Source organism: Mesoplodon densirostris, chromosome 1 (assembly GCF_025265405.1).
Source record: "Mesoplodon densirostris isolate mMesDen1 chromosome 1, mMesDen1 primary haplotype, whole genome shotgun sequence".
In the NCBI taxonomy this organism is placed as follows: Eukaryota; Metazoa; Chordata; class Mammalia; order Artiodactyla; family Ziphiidae; genus Mesoplodon; species Mesoplodon densirostris.
The window spans coordinates 40,423,233-40,445,219 of NC_082661.1; the positions used below are offsets into that span (position 1 = coordinate 40,423,233).

Genomic DNA, 21,987 nt, shown 5'->3' on the forward strand with positions numbered 1-21,987 from the left:
CATGAGGCTTATATAAACGACCTAAGTGGCATCTTCTCAGCTTTTATGTCTTCTGTTCACTGTTGTATTTAAGCAAGTGCTGAATCCCAACACTAGTTCACTTTTCCAGTGCCATCCTTTTAGAATTCTTGCTAGGACTGTGTTTTAGATTTTAATGTAGAATCATTAGTGGTTTGGGTTCTTTTACTCTTTGGCCCCATTAGCTGCTCTTTTGTGTCATTTCCCTTATTTCCCTCTTCTCTTCAGTCATCTTTAGGGGGTTTCTTGCCTTTCTCTGTCCTGCTCCTGGTCTGTGACTTGGTCAGTCTCCAATTATTGCTCTTCTTCATTGCTGAGGAGGCAGCGTGGTGTCAGTTAAGAACAAGGACTCCTATGTGGGAAAAGAATCTAAAAAAGAGTGGGTATATATGTATGTATAACAGGTTCACTTTGCTGAACACCTGAAACTAAAACAACATTGTGAATCAACTATACCCCAATAAAAAATTTTTTTAAAAAAGAACAAGAACTGAAGCCAGGCTGCCTGGGTTTGAGTCCTAGCTCTGCCATTTATTAGCTGAGGAATCTCAAGCAAGTGATTGAGTTTTGTTTCTGTGTGGGTGATATGAACAGTTCTGATTCTCTCACTGGCCAATAAGCCTCTGTTTGCTGCTGCCGCTCTTACTTTGCTCCCAAGGTATGTGCACTGATATAGGAGCAGTTTGTGCTTTATTACTAAATGAAACTTTAGACCAAGATTTTTTCTGGTGAAGTGGGCCAGAACATTTCTGAACTCATGAGGATACCTCTTTTTTTGTGTGTTAATGTTACCTTGGAACTTGCTTTGCCTCCTAAGGATGAGGATAGTTTACTTCTTCCAATAACAACAACATTTAATGAGCACTTAGTCTTTGCCATGAGCTTTATTAAACTATTTGCAGGCATTATGTCTTTAACCCATATAACAACATTAAGCTGTAGTACTACTGTTAGTCTCATTCTATTGTTGAAGAAACCGAAGCTCAGAGGAATTAAAGAACATCCTCAAGGTCTTTAAGGTAGATTGGGGAATGAAGTTTTGTGTGACTGCAAAGCACATGCTTTTAATGACCACAGGACACTATCTCCCATAGAGCAAGTCTAAACCCCTCTTCATGAACTAACTCCTTAGGAGAAAAGAGGCTAAAAATCCAAAACAATCATGTCTTACAAGAGCTTCTATCTACTTCCGCAGCCTTAGTGCAAGTGACATCCTCTAGCATCTCAGCTCTCAAATGATCTTGTTTTTTTTTTTTTTTTTTCTTTTTTCTTTTTCTTTTTTTTTTGCGGTATGCGGGCCTCTCACTGTTGTGGCCTCTCCAGTTGCGGAGCACAGGCTCCGGATGCGCAGGCCCAGCGGCCATGGCTCATGGGCCCAGCCGCTCCGCGGCATATGGGATCCTCCCAGACCGGGGCACGAACCCGTATCCCCTGCATCGGCAGGCGGACTCTTAACCACTGCGCCACCAGGGAGGCCCTTGATCTTGGTTTTGATGCCTGCCAGTCTCCTTCCACCTTGTGGGAGCTTGGCCTCGCCCTAGAAGATAAAGTGTACGTTCAAAAAGGAGCGTATTCTTTTTAGTCAGGTTCCTGCGTGACTGTTGTAGAATATTAACATTGTATGTGAGGTATGATTAAGAAATATTGAGTTTTTAACTGTCCCAGCCAGGATTTATACATCCAGATTATTCTCCTTAAGTGCATCAGCTAAGTAATTGCTTGTATTCTGGTGATACTGCCATTGCACTGCATTCTCATAAGTGAACTTCATCTCAACCACCTTGTAACTCCTTCCCCAGCCCCAGGACTGAGCACAGTGTCTTCTGCCACATAGGTAGTTCATTAGTCAGTTGTTGAAATCACTTCTAATTCTTTCAAATAACCCTGGTGGTGGCAAGTGACCATCTTTGAGGATGAATTTGATTCCTTGAACCTATTAAAATATTTTCCATCATAGCAAAGAACTTTGTGTTTGTTCAAAAATCAGGAGCAACTAAACTGTAATGAGACATTTTCTTGTGGGCATTGTACACAGGTTTTGAACGTACAAGAAGAGTACTCAGTTTACTCTGAGCAGTCAGCATCACTGGAATGAGTCCCAAAGCGATGAAGGGGTCAAGGAGATCTTTTTGTAGATAGAAAGTTCTGTTTAAAAGTTGGTAGTGCCGGGCTTCCCTGGTGGCGCAGTGGTTGAGAGTCTGCCTGCCGATGCAGGGGACATGGGTTCGTGCCCCGGTCCGGGAAGACCCCACATGCCACAGAGCGGCTGGGCCCGTGAGCCATGGCCGCTGAACCTGCGCGTCCGGAGCCTGTGCTCCACAACGGGAGAGGCCACAACACTGAGAGGCCCGCGTACCGCAAAAAAAAAAAAAAAAAAAAAAAAAAAAAAAAAGTTGGTAGTGCTTCACCTTGTGATCTTTGTTTTTCTTGAAAACATAGCTGACAAATCCATACTGTTGTTGACGAGGCTGTGAAGTGAAGCTAGCCTTGGTGATAGGCTACCGGCATTCGCAATGTGGCTTTTATTTTCCACAGATGTCCACTGAGTACTTGGCATTACAATGCACACCAGAAGAATTAGCACTAGTGGAAAATTTTCATTCCCTCCTTCAAGAATTTATCATCAAAAAAAGAAACTCAGTACTGATATGAAGAATGCTAACAAATGCATAGCTATAACTTTCGGTTTGCATGTTAGTAAAGGCTACCAACTAAGATGGAGATTTTTATTTAACACTTCATTCAGATCAGCTTAGAAGAGTTTCATGTTGTTGTCAAAAGTGTGATTTGAACCTCTTTCCGAAAGGTTCACCTAGAGAGAGTCTGAATTTGATGGACTATCATACTTGCACTAGCAAACATGATAATTGTAATTATATTCTGGGGACGTAGTCTGTGGTGGGCACTGTACATGCATTATCTCTAGTCTGTATAATGGCTCTCCAAGGTATGTATTATTGTCCTTATTTTACAGACCTGGAAGCTGAGGCTTAGAGGATTAACTTACTTGGCAGAGACCACACTGCTATTAAATAGCAGAGGTAGAGTTCAAGACTATGTATTTTAAACTTATATCAAACTCTCTGCATTTTCCATGCTTTTAAAAGCCTTCCATACCAAGTAACCTGGAGTATCAAGCTACAGCCAGCCGATGAGCATGTTCCTCGGTGTTGGGTACAATCTACAATACAAATCTCTGACTCTTCATTCCTTCCCTGCTATTTTTATTGGTGTTGACAAGTTATTTCTTTGTTACCAGGAAGCTCTCTGTAGTGATGGGGTGTTTTTCCATTCTCTCCCTTCTTTATGCCCCTCTTACAGACACACACACACACCCTGATGGTCTGGAAAACTTGGGGTTTCTGCCTGTTCTATAAATGAGGTGACACAGTCTCTCATGGTACCTCAGTGTATGGAGCCATTTTACAATTCATATTAATCTCTTCTCTCTGAAGGCCTTTAACACTGAGGCTTCAGGTGAGGAAAGTTAACAGGTTCCTATTTTATAAGTGTTGTATACTTGGAGCCATATGTTATTCACATAAAATGAGCAATTGTTGCATTCTACTCACTAGAAGTAAGATGTTTTCATTTGGGCTGTTCTGTGAAGGGAAAGAAATTGGAACTTCATACCCCTTGGTTGGGGATGCTAAAATGTTATGAAATTGAAAAACAGAAGTAAAACATCATTCTGAATGACTTCCTTTTGGAAAAGGTGGGCATTTTGCTGAGCATAATCCATTATTCCATGAATTACATGAATCTCCACTCTTTGAATTGTATATATGGACGAAGTAGGAAGTCTGATCATTGAACTCTGGGTGTCCCTGGTGCTGGGGTGATACCCTTGTTAGATCAAAGTTTGACTTTGGCAGATCACATCTTTCATTTTATTTAATCCTAACAACCACACAGTATAGTAGGGGCCATTTGATTCTCTTTCAGAAATAAAGAAATTGAGTCTGGGTAAATGTGAATGGATTTTCCCAAGGTCATGTGGCTAGGAAGTGGTAAGATTTTGAGCCAAGGTTTTATCTGGGCATTGTCCTTTGATAGATGTTGGTGGTTTGGGTTGCTTTATCACTTATCTTTTCTATCCTATAATCTCTATTTTTATTTTATTAATTAATTTATTTCAATTTTCGATTTAATTTAATTTATTTTTTTATACAGCAGGTTCTTATTAGTCACCCATTTTATACACATCAATGTATACATGTCAATCCCAATCGCCCAATTCATCACACCACCCCACACCCCCCACCACTTTCCCCGCTTGGTGTCCATACGTTTGTTTTCTACATCTGTGTCTCTATTTCTGCCCTACAAACGGGTTCATCTGTACCATTTTTCTAGGTTCCACATATATGCGTTAATATGCGATATTTGTTTTTCTCTTTCTGACTTACTTCACTCTGTATGACAGTCTCTAGATCCATTCACGTCTCTACAAATGACCCAATTTCATTCCTTTTTATGGCTGAGTAACATTCCATTGTATATACGTACCACATCGTCTTTATCCATTCGTCTGTCAATGGGCATTTAGGTTGCTTCCATGACCTGCGTATTGTAAACAGTGCTGCAATGAACATTGGGGTGCATGTGTCTTTTTGAATTATGGTTTTCTCTGGGTGTATGCCCAGTAGTGGGATTGCTGGATCATATGGTAATTCTATTTTTAGTTTTCTAAGGAACCTCCATAGTGGCTGTATCAATTTACATTCCCACCAACAGTGCAAAAGGGTTCCCTTTTGTCCACACCCTCTCCAGCATTTGTTGTTTGTAGATTTTCTGATGATGCCCATTCTAACTGGTGTGAGGTAATACCTCATTGTAGTTTTGATTTGCATTTCTCTAATAATTAGTGATGTTGAGCAGCTTTTCATGTGCTTCTTGGCCATCTATATGTCTTCTTTGGAGAAATGTCTATTTAGATCTTTTGCCCATTTTTGGATTGGGTCGTTTGTTTTTTTAATATTGAGCTGCATGAGCTGTTTATATATTTTGGAGATTAATCCTTTGTCCATGGATTCATTTGCAAATATTTTCTCCCATTCTCAGGGTTGTCTTTTCATCTTGTTTATGGTTTCCTTTGCTGTGCAAAAGCTTTGAAGTTTCATTAGGTCCCATTTGCTTATTTTTGTTTTCATTTCCATTACTCTAGGAGGTGGATCAAAAAGATCTTGCTGTGATTTATATCAAAGAGTATTCTTCCTATGTGTTCCTCTAAGAGTTTTAAAGTGTCCAGGCTTACATTTAGGTCTCGAATCCATTTTGAGTTTATTTTTGTGTAGGTGTTAGGGAGTGTTCTAATTTCATTCTTTTACATGTAGCTGTCCAGTTTTTCCACCACCACTTACTGAAGAGACTGTCTTTTCTCCACTGTATATCCTTACCTTCTTTGTCATAGATTAGTTGACTATAGGTGCATGGGTTTATCTCTGGGCTTTCTATCTTGTTCCATTGATCTATGTTTCTGTTTTTGTGCCAGTACCATATTGTCTTGATTACTGTAGCTTTGCAGTATAGTCTGAAGCCAGGGAGTCTGATTCCTCCAGCTTCTTTTTTTTCCCTCAAGACTGCTTTGGCTATTCGGGGTCTTTTGTATCTCCATACAGACTTTAAGATTTTTTGTTCTAGTTCTGTAAAAATTGCCATTGGTTATTTGATATGGATTGCATTGAATCTGTACATTGCTTTGGGTAATAGAGTCATTTTCACAATATTGTCTTCCAATCCAAGAACATGGTATATCTCTCCATCTGTTAGTATCATCTTTAATTTCTTTCATCAGTGTCTTATAGTTTTCTGCATACAGGTCTTTTGTCTCCCTAGATAGGTTTATTCCTAGGTATTTTATTCTTTTTGTTACAGTGGTAAATGGGAGTGTTTCCTTAAATTCTCTTTCAGACTTTTCATTATTAGTGTATAGGAATGCAAGAGATTTCTGTGCATTAATTTTGTACCCTGCAACTTTATAAATTCATTGATTAGCTCTAGTAGTTTTCTGGTGTCATCCTTAGGATTCTCTACATATAGTATCATGTCATCTGCAAACAGTGACAGTTTTACTTCTTCTTTTCAACTTTGTATTCCTTTTATTTATTTTTCTTCTCTGATTGCCATGGCTAGGACTTCCAAAACTATGTTGAATAACAGTGGTGAGAGTGGACATCGTTGTCTTGTTCCTGATTTTAGAGGAAATGCTTTCAGGTTTTCACCATTGAGAATGATGTCTGCTGTGGGTTTGTTGTATATGACCTTTATTATGTTGAGGTAGGTTCGCTCTGTGCCCACTTTCTGGATAGTTTTTATCATAAATTGGTGTTGAACTTTGTCAAAAGCTTTTTCTGCATCTATTGAGATGATCATATGGTTTTTATTCTTCAATTTGTTAAGATGGTGGATCACATTGATTGATTTATATATATTGAAGAATCCTTGCATCCCTGGGATAAATCCCACTTGATCATGGTGTATGATCCTTTTAATGTGTTGTTGGATTCTGATTGCTAGTATTTTTTTTTTTTTTTTTTTGCTGTACGCGGGCCTCTCACTGCTGTGGCCTCTCCCGTTGCGGAGCACAGGCTCCGGACACACAGGCTCCGCGGCCATGGCTCGCGGGCCCAGCCGCTCCGCGGCATGTGGGATCTTCCGGGATCGGGGCACGAACCCGTGTCCCCTGCATCGGCAGGCGGACTCTCAACCACTGCGCCACCAGGGAAGCCCTGATTGCTAGTATTTTGTTGAGGATTTTTGCATCTATATTCATCAGTGATATTGGTCTGTAATTTTCTTTTTTTGTAGTATCTTGGGCTGGTTTTGGTATCAGGGTGATGGTGGCCTCATAGAATGAGTTTGGGAGTATTCCTTCCTCTGCAATTTTTTGGAAGAGCTTGAGAAGGATGGGTGTTAGCTCTTCTCTAAATGTTTGATAGAATTCACCTGTGAAGCCGTCTGGTCCTGGACTTTTGTTTGTTGGAAGATTTTTCACCACAGTTTCAATTTCATTACTTGTGACTGGTCTGTTCATTTTTTCTATTTCTTCCTGGTTCAGTCTTGGAAGGTTATACTTCTCTAAGAATTTGTCCATTTCTTACAGGTTGTCCATTTTATTGGCATAGAGTTTCTTCTAGTAGTCTCTTAGGATGCTTTGTATTTTTGCAGTGTCTGTTGTTTCGTCTCCATTTTCATTTCTAATTTTATTGATTTGAGTCCTGTACCTCTTTTTCTTGATGAGTCTGGCTAATGGTTTATCAATTTTGTTTATCTTCTCAAAGAACTAGCTTTTATTTCTACTGTTCTTTGCTATTGTTTTCTTTGTTTCTATTTCATATATTTCTGCTCTGACCTTTATCATTTCTTTCCTTCTACTAACTTTGGGTTTTGTTTGTTCTTCTTTTCTAGTTCCTTTAGGTGCAAGGTTATATTGTTTATTTGAGATATTTGTTGTTTCTTGAGGTAAGATTATATTGCTATAAACTTCCCTCTTAGAACTGCTTTTGCTGAATCCCATAGGTTTTGGATCATCGTGTTTTCATTGTCATTTGTCTCTCGGTATTTTTTGATTTCCTCTTTGATTTCTTCAGTGATCTCTTGGTTATTTAGTAACGTATTGTTTAGCCTCCATGTGTGTGAGTTTTTTACATTTTTTTCCTTGTAATTCATATGTAATCTCATCTTGTTGTGGTCACAAAAGAAGCTTGATATGATTTCCATTTTCTTAAATTTACTGAGGCTTGATTTGTGACCCAAGATGTGATCTATCCTGGAGAATGTTCCGTGTGCACTTGAGAAAAAAGTGTAATCTGCTGTTTTTTGATGGAATGTCCTATAAATATCAAATCTATCTGGTCTATTGTGTCATTTAACGCTTCTGCTTCCTTGTTTATTTTCATTTTGGATGATCTGTCCATTGGTATAAATGAGGTGTTAAAGTCACCCACTATTATTGTGTTACTGTCGATTTCCTCTTTTATAGCTGTTAGCAGTTGCCTTATGTATTGAGGTGCTCCTATGTTGGGTGCATATATATTTATAATTGTTATATCTTCTCCTTGGATTGATCCCTTGATCATTATGTAGTGTCCTTCCTTGTCTCTTGTGACATCCTTTATTTTAAAGTCTATTTTATCTGATACGAGTATTGGTACTCCAGCTTTCTTTTGATTTCCATTTGCATGGAATATCTTTTTCCATCCCCTCACTTTCAGTCTGAATGTGTCCCTAGGTCTGAAATGGGTCTCTTGTAGTCAGCATATATATGAGTCTTGTTTTTGTATCCATTCAACAAGCCCTTGTCTTTTGGTTGGAGCATTTAATCTATTCACATTTAAGGTAATTATTGATATGTATGTTCCTATGACCATTTTCTTAAGTGTTTTGGGTTTGTTTTTGTAGTTCCTTTTCTTCTCTTGTGTTTCCCACTTAGAGAAGTTCCTTTAACATTTGTTGTAGAGCTGGTTTGGTGGTGCTGAATTCTCTTAGCTTTTGCTTGTCTGTAAAGCTTTTGATTTCTCCATCAAATCTGAATGAGATCCTGGCCGGGTAGAGTAATCTTGGTTGTAGGTTCTCCCCTTTCATCACTTTAAGTATATCATGCCACTCCCTTCTGGCTTGCAGAGTTTCTGCTGAGAAATCAGCTGTTAACCTTATGGGAGTTCCCTTGTATGTTATTTGTCATTTTTCCCTTGCTGCTTTCAGTCATTTTACTTTGTCTCTAATTTTTGCCAGTTTGATTACTATGTGTCTGGGCATGTTTCTCCTTGGGTTTATCCTGTATGGGACTCTCTGTGCTTCCTGGACCTGAGTGGCTATTTCCTTTCCCATGTTAGTGAAGTTTTCGACTATAATCTCTTCAAATATTTTCTCTCGTCCTTTCTCTCTCTCTTCTCCTTCTGGGACCCCTACAATGCAAATGTTGTTGCGTTTAATGTTGTCCCAGAGGTCTTTTAGGCTGTCTTCATTTCTTTTCATTCTTTTTCTTTATTCTGTTCTGCAGCAGTGAATTCCACCATTCTGTCTTCCAGGTCACTTATCTGTTCTTCTGCCTCAGTTATTCTGCTATTGATTCCTTCTAGTGTAGTTTTCATTTAAGTTATTGTATTGTTCATCTCTGTTTGTTTGTTCTTTAATTCTCTAGGTCTTTGTTAAACATTTCTTACATCTTCTCAATCTTTGTCTCCATTCTTTTGCTGAGGTCCTGGATCATCTTCACTATCATTATTCTGAATTCTTTCTCTGGAAGGTTTCCTATCTCCTCTTCATTTAATTGTTTTTCTGTGGTTTTATCTTGTTCCTTCATCTGGTACATAGCCCTCTGCCTTTTCATCTTGTCTATCTTTCTGTGAATGTAGTTTTTGTTCCACAGGCTGCAGGATTGTAGTTCTTCTTGCTTCTCCTTTCTGCCCTCTGTTTGTTGAGGCTATGTAAGAGGCTTGTGAAAGTTCCCTGATGGGAGAGACTGGTGGTAGGTAGAGCTGGCTGTTGCTCTGGTGGGCAGAGCTCAGTAAAACTTTAATCCACTTGTCTCTTGATGGGTGGGGCTGAGTTCCCTCCCTGTTGGTTGTTTGGCCTCAGGCAAGCCAACACTGGAGCCTACCTTGGCTCTTTGGTGGGGCTAATGGCAGACTCTGGGAGGGCTCACACCAAGGAGTACTTCCCAGAACTTCTGCTGCCAGTGTCCTTGTCCCCACTGTGAGCCACAGCCACCCCCCACCTCTGCAGTAAGCCCTCCACCACTAGCAGGTAGGTCTGGTTCAGTCTCCCCTTGGGTCACTGATCCTTCTCCTTGGTCCCTATGCACACACTACTTTGTGTTTGCCCTCTAAGAGTGGAGTCTCTCTTTCCCCCAGTCCTGTCGAAGTCCTGCAATCAAATCCCACTAGTCTTCAAAGTCTGATTCTCTAGGAATTCCTCCTCCCGTTGCCAGACCGCCAGGTTCGGACGCCTGACGTGGGGCTCAGAACCTTCACTCCAGTGGGTGGACTTCTGTGGTATAAGTGTTCTCCAGTCTGTGAGTCACCCACCCAGCAGTTATGGGATTTGATTTTACTGTGATTTTGCCCCTCCTTCCGTCTCATTGTGGCTTCTCCTTTGTCTTTGGATGTGGGGTATCTTTTTTGGTGAGTTCCAGTGTCTTCCTGTTGATCATTGTCCAGCAGGTAGTTGTGATTCTGGTGTTCTCGCAAGAGAGAGTGAGAGCACATCCTTCTACTCCACCATCTTGGTTCCTAATCGTATAATCTTTAAACAATTTGAGAAATAGTGCAATTCAAGTGGGAAGCAACATACATAGTAGCTTGATTACTGATCAAAACAGTATTGGAGAACTGAGAATTGTCAGTTACCTCCTTCTCTAAAGCATGAATTGGACCTTAGTAACCCTGATCTAGTCATCCTAGTCCGGTAATAGCTGGAGAGAAGCCGGCAAAGAGAGCTGGCTGGCCCTCCTGGAAGCAGGCAGCCCTTGTCCTGCTTACTGTGTGGAAGTTAGCTTGGCCCCAGGTGTGGGAGAGAACAAGAGGGAGGCCCTTGCTGCCCAGCTCTGTGTGCAGCCTCAGCACTAAGCCAGTGCTTACTCTAGCCTCTCTAGCCTTCCCAGGTGATAAGTCACTTGCTTTTGAGAAGGGAGGAGGGGCTGGGGGGGAGAGGTAGGGAGAGAAAGTGGCTTACTCTAATACTGCTTCCTCCCAAGAAAGACTAAAAATTTCTTCCTAAAAACATAAGGGAGGGTATTTTAAGAGTGTCCACACCAAACCCCAACAGTAGAAATACTGCTCTTTAAAGTTTTTTCTCTTGAGGTGATCTTTTGTGTTGTTCTCTCCTGCCTTTTTGATTTTGGAGAGAAAAGGAGAGACAACTATATTTTTCTCTGTGTTTTGGGTATAAAGAAAGGAAAAGACTAATGTAGTAGAAACCAGGAAATGATCTTTATGAGACGTATAATCAGATTCTTTCTTCTCATGGCAGGTGATGGAAATGTACAGGAACAATGGGAGAAGCCAGTAACTTATAGGAAGCCAAGATGAGAAGAATTTTAAAAAATAATCAGTGAGTAAAATTTTGTTAGCCCTTTAGAATTCCGTTGACTACAGGGTGAATTTTCTGTAAGAAACCATGGTAAAATAACAGCACAATTAAATACCTCAAAAGTTTAAAAGAGAAATTTTGAAAAGTAAATATCCAAACACTTCAGAAAGTTGGTGCCAACATTTGAGAAATTTTGTTTTTGCATTATTCTTTCTTGGTAGAATGTGTCATCTTAAGTTGGGTATGTCAGTTTGGTAGATAGAGCATAGTACTTAAAGAATTGAAAGAGGATTCCTTTTACATTAACCTTGGAGTAGCCCTTCTCAAATGCAGATCATTCTTCATTCCATTGGTTCTGTGGGCCCCATTTCTTACCCACTTTTTGTGGGTACATTTTGGAGGTAAATATGAATAAACTTGATGAATATGAATAAAAGTCAGCTCTTGGGCTTCCCTGGTGGCGCAGTGTTTGGGAGTCCGCCTGACGATGCAGGGGACACAGGTTCGTGCCCCGGTCTGGGAAGATCCCACATGCCGCGGAGTGGCTGGGCCCGTGAACCATGGCCGCTGAGCCTGTGCGTCCGGAGCCTGCGCTCCGCAACGGGAGAGGCCACAACAGTGAGAGGCCCGCAAACCGCTAAAAAAAAAAAAATAAAAGTCAGCTCTTTGTCTATTCCTCTTCGTTACACCATTTTCTTTTACATATCAAAGGCCATTAGTGTTTGTTAATTATCTGACAGTTATACGTGGTTGGTTTTGGTTTCATTATGGTAATGATAACGTTAGTAAGTGGGGTAGTTACTGGAAAGATCATACATTTTTGAGTCAGACATTCATAGACCTGGCTCTTGCTGTTGTGCTTTTAGTAGTTACTCAGCCTCTCAACCTCAGTTGACTCATCTGGATACTGGATTTGATAATACTTCTCATGAAACTAAATACCATGGGGATAGTACTTTGTGCTGTGACTAGTGCATTACAGGGCCACAATAGAAGTAGTTACTTTCTATCCTTATATTTGTATCATGATTTATCGTTTGCAAGCCTTTATCTTGATTTAGAAGACTGGCCAGCTGAACTTCCTGAGCTCCTGTCAGGCAGTGGTGGGTTAACATTGCAGGTAGTGATATGCAGGTAAATGTTTAGAGCCAGCCCTGATGGGGGGAGGGGGTTGTAGTGTTTGCTGATTTCCATGGTGTGAACACTCCCACCATAGCTGATTTCACACTACCAGCAAAAGTCGCCACCAGCAGAGTTAGGAAGGGATGTGCAGGAGCACACCGTTATATGATTTCCTACCAACCAGGTACAGTAGTTGCAAAGAACATCAAGAGCATTGATAATAGTAAAACAGGAAGTGACGTGTTTTGAGTATTTATGATCTTTGTTCTTAGTATAGTTTAATTGTATGTTTATGTAATTTAACTTTTAATGATGGTGTGTTTAACAACTGCCTTGCCAAAAATCCTGAGAATATGCAATTTGTTCTAAGGGACTGGTATGAGCTGGCCCCAGCTCACCACGGATTGTAAGTTTCCTATTGTGAAGACATTTCTAAGCCACAAATCTTCAATTATCTTTCTCAGCCCTGGTGGTAAGAGTTTGGTTTGCTCAACATCATTAATCAATAGAGAAATGCAAATCAAAACTACAATGAGATATCATCTCACACCGGTCAGAATGGCCATCATCAAAAAATCTACAAACAATAAATGCTGGAGAGGGTGTGGAGAAAAGGGAACCCTCTTGCACTGCTGGTGGGGATGTGAATTGGTACAGCCAGTATGGAGGTTCCTTAAAAAACTAAAAATAGAACTACCATATGACCCAGCAATCTCACCACTGGGCATATACCCTGAGAAAACCATAATTCAAAAAGAGTCATGTACCAAAATGTTCATTGCAGCTCTATTTACAATAGCCAGGACATGGAAGCAACCTAAGTGTCCATCATCGGATGAATGGATAAAGAAGATGTGGCACATATATATGATGGAATATTACTCAGCCATAAAAAGAAATGAAATTGAGTTATTTGTAGTGAGGTGGATGGACGTAGAGTCTGTCATACAGAGTGAAGTAAGTCAGAAAGAGAAAGACAAATACCGTATGCTAACACATATATATGGAATCTAAGAAGAAAAAAAAAAAGGTCATGAAGAACCTAGGGGTAAGACGGGAATAAAGACACAGACCTACTAGAGAATGGACTTGAGGATATGGGGAGGGAGAAGGGTAAGCTGTGACAAAGTGAGAGAGTGGCATGGACATATATACACTACCAAATGTAAAATAGATAGCTAGTGGGAAGCAGCCGCATAGCACAGGGAGATCAGCTCGGTGTTTTGTGACCACCTAGAGGGGTGGGATAGGGAGGGTGGGAGGGGGGAGATGCAAGAGGGAAGACATATGGGAACATATGTATATGTATAACTGATTCACTTAGTTATAAAGCTGAAACTAACACACCATTGTAAAGCAATTATACTCCAATAAAGATGTAAAAAAAAAAAGCAAACCTGGCCTGGTTTTGAATCCATGCTAAGTAAACCAAGTTATCATGCCCCCATAGCTTCTGGAATGAAGATAAGGGTCAGGATCAAGTTAGATTTTAGACCTATTTTCTTAAGAGTGTGACTGGCATTCTCACGTTGTTAACTCAGCTTTGTAACTGGCCCCTGGCACCCGGCTTTCGAGTGCCAGTGCTTGGAGATAAGTCAGACTGTTAACTCCCTTTTGAACTTCCTTCTTTCCCTTCTCTGTACTCCCGTGACTCTGCATTTCCTCAGGTAATGACAGTTTGGGGACAAGCAGCCAGGGTGCCCCTAACTAACCATGGCATGTAGCTTTGCTTTTTTTTTTTTTTTTTTTTTTTTTGCGATATGCGGGCCTCTCTCTGTTGGGGCCTCTCCCGCCGCGGAGCACAGGCTCCGGACGCGCAGGCTCAGCGGCCATGGCTTACGGGCCCAGCTGCTCCGCGGCATGTGGGATCTTCCCAGACCGGAGCACAAACCCGTGTCCCCTGCATCGGCAGGCGGACTCTCAACCACTGCGCCACCCGGGAAGCCCCTGTAGCTTTGCTTTTGATTCAGAAATTAAGGAAAAGGAATTGTCTCCAGAGAGAGCGAAACAAAACCAAACAAAAACCCTGGTTAGGGCTTCCCGGGTGGCGCAGTGATTGGGAGTCCGCCTACTGATGCAGGAGACACGGGTTCGTGCCCCGGTCCGGGAAGATTCCGCATGCCGCGGAGCGGCTGGGCCCGTGAGCCATGGCCGCTGAGCCTGCGCATCTGGAGCCTGTGCTCCGCAACGGGAGAGGCCACAACAGTGAGAGGCCCGCGTACCGCAAAAAAAAAAACAAAAAAAAAAACCCAGGGCAGTTTAAAGTTTGTACTGGCTGGATTAAAATCTTAGGGAATAAAATGGAAGGAAGAAAGGAAACTGGATCAGATATCTCAGTGTTTCTTCTGGAAGCAGTTTCTTCAGTTTTCTCAGTTGCCCTTTAGAAGGGAACAATTGAAGCCTGAAATTGCTAAGTAACAGCTAAGATCGTGGTGGTTGTTTTTATTTTAAATCTCACCCACCTAGTTCTCAAAACACATTCTTTATTGAACCTTCAAAAAATGCCTTGGATATTTCAAAACATTCATTTGTGTCAATTCCCTGAATCAGACTTACATAATCTTAAAACATTTATTTCCCTTATTTCTTCCTAAAACAATAGGTATTTATATTTCCTACTGAGTCAGGATTGGACTTGGATTATTGCTAAAGTAGTTCTTGTCCATTTGAAGAGGAAGCTCAGGGATAAAAATCTGAGAGACTTGCCTCTGGATTAAGAAATATTAACCCACGTCTTAAACAAGTTGCATAAGGGTGTCTTTGGTAACTTTGAAAGCAAACATGGGAGTAATGATTAATAGAGAAATTTTGCCACAGATAAAATATCCTGATTGATCATTTCACTCTCCAGAATGGACCCTATGCAATTTCTGAACATCCCCACTATAGATGAATTTTTGATTAGAGCACTACTAGGTGTACAGTCTTCAAATGTGTAAATTTTTTAGCCTTTCTTTATGTTCAAATCAACACACTCAGTAGTTTCTGGGTACTTGGGTCATGGGTTATTAGGTTAGATTCCAGTAAAGGTAAAACAGGCTCATTCCACTTCAGGAGCTGATAATCAAGCCTGAACAAAGAAAACTGCCATTTCAAAACAAATGTGGTAAATGTTATAATAGATATATTAGACTCTCAGGAAACAGACAGGAGAGAGGAATTACCTGTGTGATAAGGGTGGTGGGCTAGACCTGGGTGGGGGGGGGTGGGGAGGGTTTCAAGAGCAGATGACATTTGAATTGGGTATTAATGATTAATGCCTTTTAATTAAAATAACCTTTTTTAGATTATAAAAATTAACAATGCAAATTGAAAGAGCTTTAAAGTGTGAAAATTACTAAGATTCAAAAAATCATTATCACTACCCAGAGATACCATTATTAGCATTTTTTTTTGTATTCTGCCATACTCTTCCTGTGTCTAGATTAGATATGTATTTTTCCTCCCTAAAATGGATCATTATTAATATTGTTTTGAAACCTGATTCAACTGATAATATACTGAGACCATGCCACCTCAATAGGTATAATCTACATCATTTTTGTTATTGTTTTATAGCATTCCATGTATATGTGGTCTGTAATGGATTTAACCATTTCCCTATTAGTGGGCATTTAGGTTGTTTTCAACTTTTCATTCTTGTAAAGCACACTATGATGAACATCTTTGTGTATGCACTGTGGTGCACTTACCTAATTATTCAATATTTGGGCAGGATCTTTGAACAGAGTTGGGGCAGTGACTAGGGAATACTCTAGGTAGAACAAACAGTTTGAGCCAAGAGGCAGAGGTGGGAAAGGAAGATTCCATTCTGGGGAAAGGCTGGAACTGTAGTTTGGTAGAATGCAAAGAGTGAAGGCAAGTGTAGTGCTAATTAGGGCTGGAGCCTTTAATGCTAAGTCCTTTATTCATTCTCAGTGGGGAGCCACGCGTGGAATCTATATCATACTTGAAATGAAGACTGGTTGTCTTCAGTTTTCCTTAATTTATCTTGTTTGGGAAGAAATAAAAATTATTAATAGTGCTGCCTTCTGAAACTTCTTGAGAGTCTTAAGAAACTGATCAGTCAGGGAGTAAGCAAGTAAGAGAAGTCATGGGGACAGTGTGTGTGTACAGATAAAACTCAACTAGGGGAGCTTATGGTTTTGACAAGGGAAGGAAACATCACTAATAAATGCATTTTCTTCTTAAGGAATTTAAACAAACTATTTGTGATTAAATTTAATTTGGGAAAGACATGGGTTAAGACATAGATATCAAAATTTAATAATACTACTACCTTATATTTATTGAGTACTATTATGTGCTTATGTGTTTTAAATACGTTGTTTTACTTAAATCTCTCAACAACCTTCTTAGGATGTGTCAAGGATTATCTCCATTTTGCGGGTGAAACAGAGGCCTCAAAGGCTGCTTTGGTGAGAGGTCACCAAACTTGGGGTTCCAGTTCAGGAGCTTCTGGGGCCTTGGGCAAGTGCTGGGATCACACCGGGTTGGTTGTAAGGATACAGTGAGACAATATCTGAAATATTATGAAAACACCATAAAGTACCACAGAAATGGAAAGACTGCTTTTTTTTTATAATAGGACATCATCTTCTATCACTACTGAAGGGAAGAAAGCACTTCTCTAGCCATTTTCCATTTCCTTTGTGGTAGATTATATTATTGTCAAAACATTTGCTATTCCTCCCTACCCACCCTCCATCCTGTGAGAAGATATTCTTTCCCACCCCACTGAGGGTTGAGCCCTGTGGCTGGCTTGCCATAGGACTTGCAAATAATAAGAAATGTAAATAACAATGATGTGCCATTTCCAGGCAGAAATGGAATAGACATTGCCTGATTCTGCCATCTTCCTTTTCTCTTTGCCCTGAGATCAGCCTGTCCCAGTTAGGGGTGCTCCTTCTGCCTTGGTTGCAGAGTGAAGAGGACATGGAGCCCAACCTTGGCTCATCTGCAAAGAACCAAACAGGACCAGAAATAAACCTTTCTCTGTTGTTGGCCTCCAAAATGCTGGTGTTGTTACTGCAGCATATTTTAACCTGAACAGATATGCTCCTTTTTCACCCAGTAGGTACCACTCTCTCTCCCTTTCAGGACACACACACACAGACCTTGTACAGAGAACATCCTTTTTAAGTTGAGAAACAGTGTTCCCCATCATCTGTTGTACTACACTCTTCCTCCTGCATTGAAGAGGTCAACCTTCATCAGAGGTTATCACTTCAAATAAGGCATTTAAATAAGGTATTTAGGGTTGACCAACTTGACCCTTAATTTTTTTTCCTTCAAACATTTGTAGAACATGTCCCATGTCAAGGTCTGGACGTCTGGAGGTTTAAAACATCCAAGCCCTGGACCCAGCCTTCAGGAATCTTAGAGTATGATACAATTGGTTGCTGTGTATCCCAGCAGCTATAAAACAAGGCAGACAGTGTCGGGTGCTGAAGGAGAGTGTCACTTTGATAATCGGCAAACTGTGTTCATGTAGGTGTCCCCACTTTGTTGTATGCCATCCTTAAGATGTTCTTTAAATGTCATTGCTTTCTTAGTTAAGCTTATCTTCCCTTTTCCATCTCCTCCTTAGCATGTATTTACTGTACCATTTAATTTGCATTGCATGTTAGACTTCCTTATTCTCAATATGTAGTTTTTAGTCACACAATTTACACTGACTCTCTCACTAGCTTAGTGTATATGTCCTTTCTTTAGACATATATTGTAAACTCTTTAATTTCTTTATCTTAATGCTTCCCCATAATATAAGCTGTTTAACACCCTGTTACAACAAAATTGTTGACTATTTTCTTTGATTTTCCCCCCTCAAGTTATTTGTCCTTTTCTCCATGTTGTATGAAGTTCGTTGTTATTAGTCCATGTGCTCCTTTTCTTTTTCTTCTTATGGTGTCTGATGTGTTTAAGGCTCTGCATGGGAGAACCAGTTTGTCTTGGTTTAGTAATACCTTACCTCAATTTGGAACAATTTCCAGTTGACCTGTCATATTTCAGGTCATGTGCCTAGTAATCTGTCTAATGACTAATCCTGGCTTTGGACCATGGAGTAAAACCAGAAGCTCCTACAAGTCTGTCTGATGAGCAGTTTCTAGATTAAGACAATGTACAGTTTACCTGTGCCCTTCCTTTATGATTGAATTCAGCGGTTCTGTGTCTCATTACTCATGACCACTTCTCCAGTTTAATTTCAGAAGGCACTGGGTTAATTTATTATTAAAGCCCCATCTTGGACCAAGGGCTTTCAAACTTTTTGTCCAACATGCACAGAAAGCAGCAATTTTCAGCCTCCATCAGATAGGACGGAACACTCAGGGAGCTGCCATGGTTTATCGCTAATGGTCTGCCTTTAGGTTGGGTGGTGTGTTCATGATTGTTGATGTTAATATTATTTTTCCTGACAAATAAGTTAAATATTGGGTTGGCCAAAAAGTTCGTTCGGGTTTTCGTAACATCTTCTAGAAAAACTCGAATGAACTTTTCGGCCAACCCAATATATTCTCTTGTATGTAGTAAATACTGCATAACCAAAAACATTTTTTAAAATGTGAAATACAGTTAAAGCTGTGAAATGCATCCATTGCATTTATTTTGGCAGAACTGAGTCACCTTAGCTAGTTATTTTTGCAATTTTAACTTTCTTCTAAAACACCTAAGTGCCCTCTAAGATAATGCTCTCTTTTTTCAACAGGGCAAAATCAATTTTTTATGAAGATACTATTTATAGACCCTTAATTTGCAGACGATCTTCATGTCAGTACAAGCATCTGTATAATTTAAGGTTTACCCAGAGAAATATTTTCTTCTGTTTTGCCACAGAGAAATACCTTCTCTTGGGAAGATATAGAAAGTTAATGTCTGGCTATTGACTGTGTGTGAGTGCCCACTAGTTCCTTCTCTTCTCTGCAGGGAAATCTAGATGCTTTCACACAGAGTCTGAAACGTTAGCTCAGCTCTTAGTCACCTGAACTGAAAGCCCGCTCTTGTCTGGCTGCTATGGGTATCAGACAGAATAGTCCCAGCTTTGAGGTCAAACATTCATAGCTCTGAAGCAGGCTCTGACTCGTCTTCATGATTGACCTTAGGCTTCAAAACCTTCTTGAACTCCCAGTTTCGTCGTGTGTTCAGTCAGTGCAGTTGTTAATACCTGCCTTGCTGTATTGTGTACAGATTAAATGTAAAGTGATATGGGCACAATGGAAGCCACTCTCATTACTAGATACTCAGTAAATGAATTAAATTGAGCATGTTTTTCTTGCTGTAGGTGGAATTTTAAATACATTTTCCCATAGGAACAATGTTATGAATGGGGTTTGAGTATAGTGTTAGAAATATTATTAACATTATACTTAAGATAAATCATGAGTTCAATAGGCCTTTAGAGTCTGACAGAGAAGCCAGTCTCTCTACATTTGGTCTCTAGTGAAATGCATTTCAAGTGCCACAGAAGTGTTCGTGAACTTTAGAGCTCCTTAAACAACTTACAGAATGTCATTTATCACCAGGTTGAGGACTGCTTAGATAAGCTTTTGCGTTAGACTTGAAATGGAATTTCTTGATAGATGGTGATATTTTGGGGGCAGACAAATGAGCCCTCCTTCCCACTTCTGGGAAGTAAACTCACCTCTCTTCTGGAGGACTTAACTGCTCTTCCCGCCAGTTCAACGAGGTAGTTCTAGTGTAGACCAGTCAGTCATGGGACCTTGGCCACTGGAGTGGCTACATGGCCCCAAGCTGGACCAGCATGAGTTTTTCTTAAGAATTTTAAAAATTATAGCTATGGAATAGTCCCTCTTAGTGGCAGAGCTGGGAGTTAAGTGGAAGAAGGCAGATTTTAGGAAGGGAGAACAAAGCCAACCTGTAGAAGCAAAGATGTCCTCTTGTCCTGGTGGCGTTCATTTTGAGTTGGTCCTAAAGCCTAGCCACCCCCGTGGCTTTTGTGTTGCTAGACTCAGTGAGTCTGTCTCGCTTCTGCCTCTGCTCCTTCAAGTGCCCTTTCTGTTACCTGCAAGTTAAAGAATACTGACTAATTCATTTGGTTGTTTGTACTTGGAATATTTAAGAAGCCTGTGTTTTTGTCATGGGCAATTATAATAAATGTAATTGCATCGTAGGATGGCTGATTTATCACATAGCTTTTTGAGAACAACGGTAGCGTTTATTCCCATCTCATAAAAGCAGAAATGTATTAGCACTAATCAAAGGATACGAGTGGCTCCGTGTGTGTATGTATGATAATGACTCTTGGACAGAGGCTTGCTCTAATGCAAATGTCATATAGCTTTTGATTTTAAACCATATAAACAAATAGAAACTTATGATGGTTCTAGTAGTTACAAGTTGCCTCGGAGAACTGCCATTTGCTACCTTTTATGCTTAGGAGCACTTGTAGGTAAACAGGTAGATGTGTCTATTTAAGGGGGAATTGGTACTTTGGTAAGATGGTCAGATATGTATGTATGTGTTCCTTACTTGAAACGGATGATAGAATGACTTAGTCCCTCTGTTCTCGTGAGTGGGTTAGTATTTGGGGAACTGAGATTGTATGTGCTGACACTCTTTTGTAAACTGTACTTCCCTTTAGGAAGTATCAGATTTGCTTTCTCAGTAGTGGCATTCTTTATTGTTGGAACATGTCGTAAAGAGCAAAGACACACATCTGCCACTTGGGTTCTGCTTGCCAACTGGTTTGAACAGCTATAATATTTGTGTATTCTTGATGTGTCAGCAGTCAAAAGGAAAGTTTTCTTTCTCCTTTGTGGCTGTTATATAACTTAAACATCATTATATCAACAACTATTCAGAATCTGCTAGGTCCTGGGGGATACAAGGCCTCTGAAACACCATCTCTGCCTCCGATGGACTTTTGTCATCTGCCAAGAGAGAAAAGTCAGGCATTTCAAAAAGAAGGAAGATACTAAGGCTCTCTAAGTCAGTTTGAGATGGAGGTATAAAGAATAAGGTCTGGGCCTCCCTGGTGGCGCAGTGGTTGAGAGTCCGCCTGCCGATGCAGGGGATACGGGTTCGTGCCCCGGTCTGGGAGGATCCCATATACCGCGGAGCGGCTGGGCCCGTGAGCCATGGCCGCTGGGCCTGCGCATCCGGAGCCTGTGCTCCGCAACGGGAGAGGCCACAACAGTGAGAGGCCCACATACCGCAAAAAGAAAAAAAAAAAAAAAAAAAAAAAAAAGAATAAGGTCTGTAGGCATTTGGAGGAGAGGAGAGTTCCCTGGGGCTTGAGCCAGTGAGCAGGGTTCCAGGAAAAGGAAGGGGTTTGAGTGGGTCTGGAAGGTAATAACCAGTAAGAAGAGTGAGGGCTTCCCTGGTGGCACAGTGGTTGAGAGTCCGCCTGCCGATGCAGGGGACAGGGGTTCATGCCCCGGTCCAGGAAGATCCCACATGCCGCGGAGCGGCTCGGCCCGTGAGCCATGGGCGCTGAGCCTGCGCATCTGGAGCCTGTGCTCCGCAACGGGAGCCACAACAGTGAGAGGCCCGCATACCGCAAAAAAAAAAAAAAAAAAAGAAGAAGAGTGAGAAAGGTCATCAGACAGAGGCCATGGCATGGGCCCAGGTGTGGAGGTGATAATGTGCCCATTGCATTAGGGGAACAACAAGTAGACCGGTGGGGTTATTTGGCTGAGGGTTTTTTAAGTGGAAGATGGGGTTGGAGAGGTGAAAGCCAGCTTTTGAATGGCAAACATAATGGCATTGGGGCCGGAGCTAATCGTTCCTTTGTCTTAACCATAGATTGACAGTTTTTGTACTTTGCATTTTAACTTTAGGCGACTAAGATATCCT

At 40.8% G+C, this 21,987-nt stretch overlaps 1 protein-coding gene across 5 annotated transcripts in view; it reads left to right on the forward strand.

Annotated features, from left to right (window-relative positions):
* Positions 1–21,987, forward strand: part of SGMS1 (sphingomyelin synthase 1) — a 294,503-nt gene that overhangs the window by 170,772 nt on the left and 101,744 nt on the right. For 4 of the 5 annotated variants that reach the window (XM_060102582.1, XM_060102600.1, XM_060102609.1 and 1 more), the window contains one exon: positions 10,993–11,073. The exons of the other annotated variant lie outside the window; for it this stretch is intronic. The gene's annotated coding sequence lies outside the window, so the exon portion shown is untranslated. The remainder of the gene's footprint in view (positions 1–10,992; positions 11,074–21,987) is intronic. 5 annotated transcript variants of the gene reach the window in all.